Below are 11,883 nucleotides of genomic sequence, written 5' to 3' on the forward strand. Positions count from 1 at the left end.
TTCAAGAAATTAAAGATACCAAGGGAACATTTCATGCAAAGATGGGCTTGATAAAGGACAGAAATGGTATGGACCTAACAGAAGCAGAAGATATTAAGAAGAGATGGCAAGAATACACAGAAGAACTGTACAAAAAAGATCTTCACAACCCAGATAATCACAATGGTGTGATCACTCACCTAGAGCCAGACATCCTGGAATGTGAAGTCAAGTGGGCCTTAGAAAGCATCACTATGAGCAAAGCTAGTGGAGGTGATGGAATTCCAGTTGAGCTATTTCAAATCCTGAAAGATGATGCTGTGAGAGTGCTGCACTCAATATGCCAGCAAATTTGGAAAACTCAGCAGTGGACACAGGACTGGAAAAGGTCAGTTTTCATTCCAATCCCAAAGAAAGGTAATGCTAAAGAATGCTCAAACGGCTGCACAATTGCACTCATCTCACATGCTAGTAAAGTAATGCTCAAAATTCTCCAAGCCAGGCTTCAGCAATATGTGAACCGTGAACTTCCTGATGTTCAAGCTGGTTTTAGAAAAGGCAGAGGAACCAGAGATCAAATTGCCAACATCCGCTGGATCATCAAAAAAGCAAGAGAGTTCCAGAAAAACATCTATTTCTGCTTTATTGACTATGCCAAAGCTTTTGACTGTGTGGCTCACAATAAACTGTGGAAAATTCTGAAAGAGATGGGAATACCAGACCACTGGACCTGCCTCTTGAGAAATCTGTATGCAGGTCAGGAAGCAACAGTTAGAACTGGACATGGAACAACAGACTGGTTCCAAATAGGAAAAGCAGTTCGTCAAGGCTGTATATTGTCACCCTGCTTATTTAACTTCTATGCAGAGTACATCATAAGAAACACTGGGCTGGAAGAAGCACAAGCCGGAATCAAGATTGCTGGGAGAAATATCAATAACCTCAGATATGCAGATGACACCACCCTTATGGCAGAAAGTGAAGAGGAACTAAAAAGCCTCTTAATGAGAGTGAAAGAGGAGAGTGAAGAAGTTGGCTTAAAGCTCAACATTCAGAAAACGAAGGTCATGGCATCTGGTCCCATCACTTCATGGGAAATAGATGGGGAAACAGTGGAAACAGTGTCAGACTTTATTTTTGGGGGCTCCAAAGTCACTGCAGATGGTGACTTCAGCCATGAAATCAAAAGACACTTACTCCTTGGAAGGAAGGTTATTGACTACCTAGATAGCATATTCAAAAGCAGAGACATTACTTTGCCAACAAAGGTCTGTCTAGTCAAGGCTATGGTTTTTCCTGTGGTCATGCATGGATGTGAGATTTGGACTGTGAAGAAGGCTGAGCGCCGAAGAATTGGTGCTTTTGAACTGTGGTGTTGGAGAGGACTCTTGAGAGTCCCTTGGTCTGCAAGGAGATCCAACCAGTCCATTCTGAAGGAGATCAGCCCTGGGATTTCTTTGGAGGGAATGATGCTAAAGCTGAAACTCCAGTACTTTGGCCACCTGATGCGAAGAGTTGACTCATTGGAAAAGACTCTGATGCTGGGAGGGATTGGGGGCAGGAGGAGAAGGGGACGACAGAGGATGAGATGGCTGGATGGCATCACTGACTCAATGGGTGTGAGTCTGGGTGAACTCCGGGAGTTGGTGATGGACAGGGAGGCCTGGCGTGCTGCGATCCATGGGGTCACAAAGAGTCGGACACGACTGAGCGACTGAACTGAACTGAACTGAACTGAATGATTAGCAAAGTTGAGCATCTTTTCATGTGCCTATTGGCCAACTGTATGTCTTATTTGGAAAAATGTCTATTTGGGTATTCTGCCCATTTTTATTTTATTTTATTTTTTAACTTTACAATATTGTATTGGTTTTGCCATATATCAACATGAATCCACCACAGGTATACACGTGTTCCCCATCCTGAACCCTCCTCTCTCCTCCCTCCCCGTACCATCCCTCTGGGTCGTCCCAGTGCACCAGGGCCAAGAATCCAGTATTGTGCATCGAATCTGGACTGGTGACTCGTTTCATATATGATATTATACATGTTTCAATGTCATTCTCCCAAATCATCCCACCCTCTCCCTCTCCCACAGAGTACGAAAGACTGTTCTATACATCAGTGTCTCTTTTGCTGTTATTGTTTTTGTTAACAGCAGGGTTATTGTTACCATCTTTCTAAATTCTGCCCATTTTTTAATTGGGTTGTTGGCAGGGTTGTTGTTATTGGATTGTATAAGCTATTTGTATATTTTGGAAATTAAGCCCTTGCCAGGCATAGATGCATAGTTTTGATGCATCTGCTCATCAGTACCTTCCCTGCTCTGATCAAGGGGCAGGCAGATGGCAAGTTGACCAGTCAGAGGCTGAGTCCCTTGACTTTGAAATTGGGTGGTGTGGTAGAGCTTCCAGAGATGGAGTCTGTTGCCTTGGATTTAGATTGGCATGGTAACTTTCTTTGACCAATAGAACAGAGAGGAAGAGATATACAGGGACGTTCATGCCCCAGACTTGGGAGATGGGCAGCCTCCACTTCCTCCCTCCTGGAAGCTAGCCACCACCATGGATGAAGTACAACTTCACTGAGAGCACCATGCTGTGAGGGAGCCCAACTAGCACATGGAGAAGTCATGGGAGATCAGATGGAGGTGGGGCCACATCGGCACCTACCTGAACCTTCCAGCTCAACCAAGCTACCAGCTGGATGCAGCTGAGGGAGTGACCCCATCCAAGTCCACGTGGGTCAGAAGAACCAGCAGCCAGGCCCTGCCCGAAATCCAACCACAGAACTGTGGGAGATTATGAATCAGTAATGTTTTAAGCCACAATACTCTTGGATGGTTTGTTATACAAGAAAAAAACAAAGAGAGAGAGGCACAGCCTGGGAGAGGCCCAGAGTTTAACCAGCCAAAAGGAGCTCCCCAAACTGTTATCTGTGCCTCCTCAGACACAGATCCCCTCCTGCCAACTGCAGTTTGTGAGTTACAGCTCGTGTTGATGCAGCAAGACCTGAGCACCCCCTAGACTTTGTCATGAGGGTCTTCATCTCCTCCTGGCAGGTCCCCCTTTGATTTCTGTTCAGCTTTAATGAGTCCTCCTAACAGTGGTGATTACATGACAGAATTAATTCTGGACCTGACACTGATGGGTTCCATCTTTGGTTCCCCGTATCCCCAGGATACCTCCAGGCATGTTCGTATCTTAATTCATATTCTGTAGCTTAACAAAGGGACCATCCAGCGTGGGGCAGGTCCCTGTCACATGTCCCACAGCACAGGCTTCCTGAACTGTCTCCCTATTTTCTCTGCTATGTCTACACTGACTTGAGATGTCTATAACTGTCTGCAGTGTCTATACTGATCAGAGATGTCTCCCTAGTTCATCTGGGTGTTTCTATACCAACAAGGAGTGCCTCCATAATTTCCCTGGTGTCCCTACACTGAACATGGTCCCCCCCTTGTCCCCCTGCTGTGTCTACATTATGAGTGGGCACCACCTTTTCTCCTTGTTATCTATACAGGCCAGGGATGTCTACTTCGTCCCCCTATACCCACCTTGAATGTATCCCTATTTCCACTGCTGTGTCTACGCTGACTTTGGATGTGGGATGTCCACTTAGTTTCCTGCAGTTTCTATGTGGACCTGGTTTATTTCCCTAGTTCCCTTGGTACGTCAACAGTGACCAGCGGTAACCCCTTAGTTCCCCCAGTGTATCCATGCTGACCTGGACCTCTGTAGTCCCCCGGTTTTTAGCACTGACCTGAGATAGCTCCCCAGTTCTCCTGATGTATCCGCACTGTACATCATGGATGTATGGATGTCTCCCTAACTCCTCTGGCAGGTCTACACTCACCTGGAATGTCTCCCTAATTCTCCTTCTGGGTCTGCACTGGCCTGGATTTCCTCCCTATTTCCCTTTGTTTGTCTACACCAAACTAGGAGGTTTCCCGAGAGCCTTGTTGTGTCTACACTGACCTAAAACCATTCCCTAGTGCCCTGGAGTATCTACACTAACCTGGGGTGGCTCCCTACCTCCCGCACTGTGAGAAGACTGACCTGGGGTGTCTCCTTTTCCTCTGCTGTGTCTACAGCTGCCTGGGGCATGTCTTCACCGACCGACCAGGGACGGCTTCCCAGCTCCCCTGGCACATCCACACTGACCTGAGAGTGATCCCTTGTTCCCTTGTTTTGTCTACACGGACCTTTCAGAGATTCTCTGGTCACAGGTTTTGCCCAGGGAAATTCTGAGAAATTTGCAATTTCTTACCAGATGAAACATGAAAACTTTGTCCTTAGTTCCCCCCCCCCCCCACCCCTTTTGCCCCCCAGTACACACCTTTTTATAGTTTTAATTTATTGGTTAAACTAATGGTGGCAATCCATGAGCTGTGTCAAAGAGTGTACAGATATATGCGGGCATAATGTTTGTGTGCTAACACATTAGGGAAGGACACATTTCAATAAAGATTTCTGTGTAATTCAAAAAAAATTAAATCACCTACAGTGTCCACACTGATTTGGAATAATTTTCTCATCCCCCTGGTGTGTTCACAGTGACCCTGGACATCGCTTTGCTGTGTCTACAATGACTTGTGCTGTCCTCTGTTCACCTTGTGTGTAAACACTGATGCGGGTGGAGGATGTGGCAGAGCTGTCTGCAGAGCTGGGCTGGGGTAAGGGCTGAGGATGGCTGGCCTGAGCCTCACGTGGGTCATAGGAAGTCTCACAATCCCATGAAGGGGCTGCATCACAGGTGGTGACCTCCCCATCACTGGGAGGGTTTAAGCAGAGATGGGGTGATTGATTCACAGCTCAGTTCTTGGGGAGAAGTCAGACCTGACAGGGTTCCTCTGTTTCAGGCTCCCTGATGATCAATGTTGGAAATGGCACCTGAGAAGCTTTAGCATTTCAGGGTTTGGCTTCTCCCTGTAGTCTGACTCAGGCTCTGGGGTGGGGCCTGAGGAGCCCCTTGCCTCTGCAGCTGCTCCTAGGTCTGAGAGTCCTGATTCCTGGGGTCTGAGAGCTCAGGCCTGGGACTGATCTTGGACCCACCTCCATTCAGACAGGGCTCCAGGAGGGCAAGGCTCTAAAGCATTGCTCGGAACAGCTCCGGCTCCAGGCAGATTCTCCCACAGTGTGTGTTGGGGACATTTAACAAACAGGGAGGTCAGTGCCCCCTTCCCCTCTCCAGCACCAGGGCTACAAGACAAGAGCCCTAGTCCTGGGGACACTGAGCATCCAGCCTGTGGAGATGAGCCCTGGGCACTGACAACCCCAGCAGGAAGCCCCGGGAGGAGGCAGCACTCAGAGAAGTCTGGTCCCAGCCCACGGTGTCCTCCTGCAGGAGGGGTCTTCCCACTGTGACCACTAAGGATGTACTGAGTGAGTCTCCCCTCCCTGAACAGTCGGCAGGTGGTCTTGCTTTGAAGTCAAACTCAAGTTGGGAGCAGCATCCACATTGGGTGCTGTATGTGGACTGATCGTCAGACACAAGGTTTGTTTCCGATTCAGGACCCAAGTCAACTCTGAGCCCCCTGTTCCTCTGTGTTCACTTGGGGGTCAGAGGAGGAAGCCCAGGGAACCGTATCTAGGAGGTAGTCACCCCAGCATCACCCTCCATCAGGACAGGACCTGGGAGGTGGGATCTAGGTCAAGCAGGTTCAGGTGGGAGCAGGCTCTTGCTCCAATGATCTATCCACCCAGGAGAAACTGAGCTGAATGCCCAGGGTTCCCACTGGAAGTGACCCCGGAACCCAATCTCTGCTGGTCACAGTGACGTCAGCACAGGGCACAGAAGGTGGGATGAACTATGGGCTCAAGTGACCAGGCCAGATCTTCTCCTGCTTGTGATTAGTTCCATCAGGGGTGGGGAGAAGGCCTCAGGGAGCCTGGGGGAGGGGTTCTGTCTCAAGTGAGGCTCCCAGATCACCCTGGAGCACCTGATGGATCCCCAGGTAGCAGTGACCTGGACCCTCACGGTACTCTTGGGCTTGATGCTCGCTCTCCAGGGGGTGCACTGCCGATGCCAGCCTCTGCCTTGGAGAGGGAGCTGACTTGCAGTTTGCAGACAAGACCTAGGGTAGCTGCTCTGACCCGACTAGAAACCCAGGTTCGGCTCCGAACACCCCCTACTGGTACTTCAGTAAAAATCCTCAGGTGATCCAAGAGCATGAACCCACAGAGACCGCCAAACAAGCTGGACCCACTTGGAGATCCATGGACCCCTCCAGTTGGTAACTAAGTGGTTGTGATTCTGCCCTCAGTCAGAAGTGGTGATTTATGTCGGAACTTTGCTCAATTATTCAAAAGTTGCCTAAAAGTATGATCTGCCTAGAGTTTACTGAACTTTCAATACAATAGTAAATTAGTGTGTTTTGCATTAAAAATGTAATATTAACAAAGAGGATGCTAGAACTGTTAAAATTAAGAATATTTTCTAACAACTGGGTAAAGTTAACTTAAATAATTCAGTAGGAAGCATGAAATCTTCCTGGAGGTATTTCTGCTTAAAGAAAACACATTTAAAGATGGATTATTCATTCCTTTAATTTCTCCTCAAATGCAATCATAAGTCCATATTATTAGATTTTCAATGAATATTAATTTCTTAAGGGAAATATATCTGATTTTCTTTTCCACTCCTAGGTTTATTAGGGATAATCGACATAAGACATTGTGTAAGCTTAAGTTGTAGAGTGATAATTTGATACAAGTATATATTGCAAAATGATAAGCACAGCTAGGTTAGTTAACACCTCCATAACCTCACAAAATTACCTTTTTCTTTGAGATGAGCGTATTTAAGATCTATTCTCACAGCAATTTTCAAGTATGTGATTCAGTATTAACTATAGTCACCATGCTATATATTGGATCCCCAGAATTAATCTTACAACTGGAAGTTTGTACCCTTTGATCAACATTTCCCTCACTCCCACAGCCCCTGAAAAACTACCATTCTTCTGTGTTTCTGAGTTTGCTTTTTTCATATTCCCCATGTAAGTGAAATCATATAGTATTTATCTTTTTCTGTGGTCATTTTAAACATCTTAGTTCTGATCCACGAATGTGGGATATTTCTCCATTTGAGTATTCTTCAACCTCTTTCATTAATCTCTTATAGTTTTCAGTGTATAGTTTTCACCTCCTTCTTTAAATTTATTCCTAACTATTTAATTGCTTTTGATGTTACTGTGAATGCATTTTTTCTTTTTCAGATGTTTCATTGTTTGTGTATAGAAAGGCAACTGTTTTCTGCATGCTGATCATGTACCTTAAGATTTCACTGTATATGTTGATTAGTCCTAACAATCTTTTGGTTGGGTCTCTATATAAGATCATATCACCCACCATAAAAATAATTTTATTTCTTCCTTTCTGATTTGGATGACTTACTCTTTTACCTTGCCTGATTCCTCTGGCTGGGACTTCTCATATTATGTTGAATAGGAGTGGTGGGCATTCTTGTCTTCTTTCTTATATCAAAGGAAAAAATCTTCAACCTTTTATTTGAGTATGGTGTTAGATGTGAGCATGTTTTATATGACCTTTATTTTGTTGAGGTATGTTCCTTCTATACCCAATTTGTTGAAGACTTTTTATCATGAAAGGATGTTGTGTTTTTTCAAATGCTCTCCCTGAATCTACCTGAGATGATCATATGATTTTTATTTTTCATTCTATCATGTTGATTGATTTGCAGGTATGTATCAGTTCTTGCATCCCAGGGATAAACCCCACCTGATTTTGGTGAAATGCAATGTTGAATCCAGTCTGCTAACACTGAAGTGAGAATTTTTGCATCTAAATTCATCAGGGATATTAGTCTGTAGTTTTCTTCTTGGGTTCTTATCTGATTCTGGTTTTGGTATCAGGGTAATGCTGGCCTCGTAAGATGATTTTGGAGTGTTCCCCGCCTCCACCTTTGATTTTTTGGAAGAACTTGAGAAAGATCGACCTTAGTTATTCTTTAAATGATTCACAGAAGTCATCAGTGAGCCATCTGGCCCCGGGCTTTTGTGCATTGAAAAGTTTTTGATCCTTGGTTCAATAGCCTTACAAGTTATGGGTCTGTTCTTATTTTCTATTTCCTCATGATTCAGTCTTAGAATGTAGATGTTTCTAAAAATTTCCATTTCTTCTAGGTTGTCCAATTAGCTGTCTTATAGTTGTTCATAGTAGTCTCTTATAATCCTTTGTTTGTCTGTGGTATCAGACAAACTTCTCCTCTTTCATTTCCGATATTATTTATTTGAGCCCTCTTTGTCTTAGTCTAGCTAAAACTTAACCAATTTTGTTAATCTTTTCAAAGAACCAGCTTTTAGTTTCATTGATCTTTGTAATTGATTTTCTATTCTCTTTTTCATTTATTTTCCACTCTGATTTTTATTTCTTTCCTTCTACTAACTTTGGTCTTTGTTCTTTTTCTCAATCCTTTGTATGTCAAGTTGGGCTTCACAGATAGCTCAGTTGGTAAAGAATCTGCCTGCAATGCAGGAGATCCCGGTTCGATCCCTGGGTTGGGAAGATCCCCTGGAGAAGGGAAAGGCTAGCCACTCCAGTATTTGACCTGGAGAATTTGATGGACTGTTTAGTTCATGGACTCGCAAAGAGTTGGACATGACTGAACAACTTTCACCTTCGCTTTTCTCTTAGAATTGCTTTTGGTGCATCCCATAGATTTTGGCATGCTGTGTTTCTGTTTTCATTTGTCTCTAGGTATTTTTTATTTCTTCTTTGATTTCTCTGATGACCCATTTCCTGTTCAGTAACATCTTCAATCTCCATTTTTTGTTGTATTTTCAAGTTTTCTTCTTCATATAGAAACATATAGTAATATGTTCCTACTTGCCATAGCATTGTAGTCACAAAAGATACCTAATATGATTTTAATCTTCTTAAATTAATTGAGACTTGTTCTGTGGCCTAATGTGATCTATCCTGGAGCATGTTCCATGTACACTAGAGAAGAATGTATGTTTTGCTTTTAGATAAAATGTTCTGTATATATCTATTCAGTCTATCTGGCCTAATATGTTATCTCAGGCCAGTGTGTCCTTACTGATTTTCTGTCTGGATAATCTGTCCATTGATATGAGTATTAAAGTCTTCTACTACTATTGTATTGCTGTCAGTTTCTCCCTCTAGATCTGTTAATATTTGCTTTATATATTTTAGTGCTCTTATGTTGAATGCATATATATAAATACATCTTCTTGCCTAATTGACCCTTTTATCCTTTATGCAGTGTCCTTCTTTGCCTTTTATTACAGTCTGCTTTAAAATCTGCTTAGTCTGATATGAGGACTGCTACACCAGTTGTCTTTTCAGTTCAATTTGTTTGGAATATTTTTCTCCATCTCTTCACTTTCAGTCTATGTGTTTCTCTGAAGTGAGTCTTTAGTAGACCACATATAGATGAGTCTTCTTTTTTAACCTATTAAGCCACTCTATGTTTTTTGGTTGGATAACTTAGTCCATTTACATCTAAAGTAATTATTAATAGGTGAAACTTACTGCCATTCTGTTGTTTTCTGTTTTTCTATAATAGTTCCTCTCTGTCTTTTTTTATCTTTTCTTTCTCTCTTTCCATTCAGTTTAATGGCTTTCTTTAATGTTATGTTTAGATTCCTTTCTCATTTTCTTTTCTATATTCAGTATCAGTTTTTGCTTTGTGGTTACCATAAGGTTCATATAAATTCTCTCACAGTGTTTTAAATTTTAAGTTGGTGACAGCTTAAATTTGAACACAAACTAGAACTTACATTTTACATCTCCCCATATTTTATATTTTCAATGTTTTACATGTTTTATATTTACATCTTTTAATTTTATGCCTTCTTTAAATAATTATTGTAATTAAGTTAATGTTACAATTTTGTCTTTTAACCTTTATACTTGTTTATAAGTGATTGGTCCTTTGCCTTTATCATATATATATTTACCTTTTCCAGTGAGATTTTTACTTTGGTATTTGGATTTAACTTCTGCCATTCTGATGCTGTCCCATTATCTTTTGCTGTAGATAGCTTTCAGGTATTTTTCAGAGGAAATTTTTTGTAGGTTTGTTGCATCTGTGAGGTGAGTTCAGGGTCTTCTGACACCACCATCTTGAAATATTCCTGCCTCTATTTTATGAATGTATGCATTTATTGCTGAAACTTCCCTCTCAGAACTACATTTTCAGCATTCCATGAGTTTTGGTTAATATTTGCTAAATATATTTAGGTACTCTGGTGTTGAATGCATATGTATATTTCCAAATGTTATGTCTTCCTGAAGAATTGACCCCTTTATCATTATGTAATGACTTTATTTGCCTCTTATTTCCATTTTTTGCTTAAGTCTATTTTGTCTGATATAACTATAGCTACTTTGGTTCTCATTTGGTTTTCACTTAATGGAATATTTTTTTTCATCTCTTCACTTTTAGTTGATGTATACTCTTTGTGACTGGTGACAGAAGTAAGGTCCGATGCTGTAAAGAGCAATACTGCATAGTAACCTGGAATGTTAGGTCCATGAATCAAAGCAAATTGGAAGTGGTCAAATAGGAGATGGCAAGAGTGAACATCGACATTCTAGCAATCACCGAACTAAAATGGACTGGAATGGGTGAATTTAACTCAGATGACCAGTATATCCACTACTGTGGGCAGGAATCCCTTAGAAGAAATGGAGTATCCATCATGGTCAACAGAAGAGTCTGAAATGCAGTACTTGGATGCAATCTCAAAAACGACAGAATGATCTCTGTTTGTTTCCAAGGCAAACCATTCAATATCACAGTAATCCAAGTCTATGCCCCTACCAATAACACTGAAGAAGCTGAAGTTGAATGGTTATATGAAGACTTACAACACCTTTTAGAACTAACACCCAAAAAAGATGTCCTTTTCATTATAGGGGACTGGAATGCAAAAGTAGGAAGTCAAGAAACACCTGGAGTAACAGGCAAATTTGGCCTTGGAGTACAGAATGAAGCAGGGCAAAGGCTAATAGAGTTTTGCCAAGAGAACACACTGGTCATAGCAAACATCCTCTTCCAACAACACAAGAGAAGACTCTACACATGGACATCACCAGATGGTCAACACCAAAATCAGATTGATTATATTCTTTGCAGCCAAAGATGGAGAAGCTCTATACAGTCAGCAAAAACAAGACCAGAAGCTGACTGTGGCTTAGATCATGAACTCCCTATTGCCAAATTCAGACTTAAATTGAAGAAAGTAGGGAAAACCACTAGACCATTCAGGTATGACCTAAATCAAATCCCTTATGATTATACAGTGGAAGTGAGAAATAGATTTAAGGGCCTAGATCTGATAGAGTGCCTGATGAACTATGGACTGAGGTTCATGACATTGTACAGGAGACAGGGATCAAGACCATCCTCATGGAAAAGAAATGCAAAAAAGCAAAATGGCTGTCTGGGGAGGCCTTACAAATAGCTGTGAAAAGAAGAGAAGTGGAAAGCAAAGGAGAAAAGGAAAGATATAAGCATCTGAATGCAGAGTTCCAAAGAATAGCAAGGAGAGATAAGAAAGCCTTCCTCAGCAATCAATGCAAAGAAATAGAGGAAAACAACAGAATGGGAAAAACTAGAGATCTCTTTAAGAAAATTAGAGATACTAAGGGAATATTTCATGCAAAGATGGGCTCGATAAAGGGCAGAAATGGTATGGACCCAACAGAACCAGAAGATATTAAAAGAGATGGCAAGAATACACAGAAGAACTGTACAAAAAAGATCTTCACAACCCAGATAATCATGATGGTGTGATCACTCACCTAGAGCCAGACATCCTGGAATGTGAAGTCAAGTGGGCCTCAGAACGCATCACTATGAACAAAGCTAGAGGAGGTGATGGAATTCCAGGTGAGCTATTCCAAATCCTAG

This window comes from Bison bison, unplaced genomic scaffold (genome assembly GCF_000754665.1).
Source record: "Bison bison bison isolate TAMUID 2011002044 unplaced genomic scaffold, Bison_UMD1.0 scf7180017864312, whole genome shotgun sequence".
NCBI classification, from domain to species: Eukaryota; Metazoa; Chordata; class Mammalia; order Artiodactyla; family Bovidae; genus Bison; species Bison bison.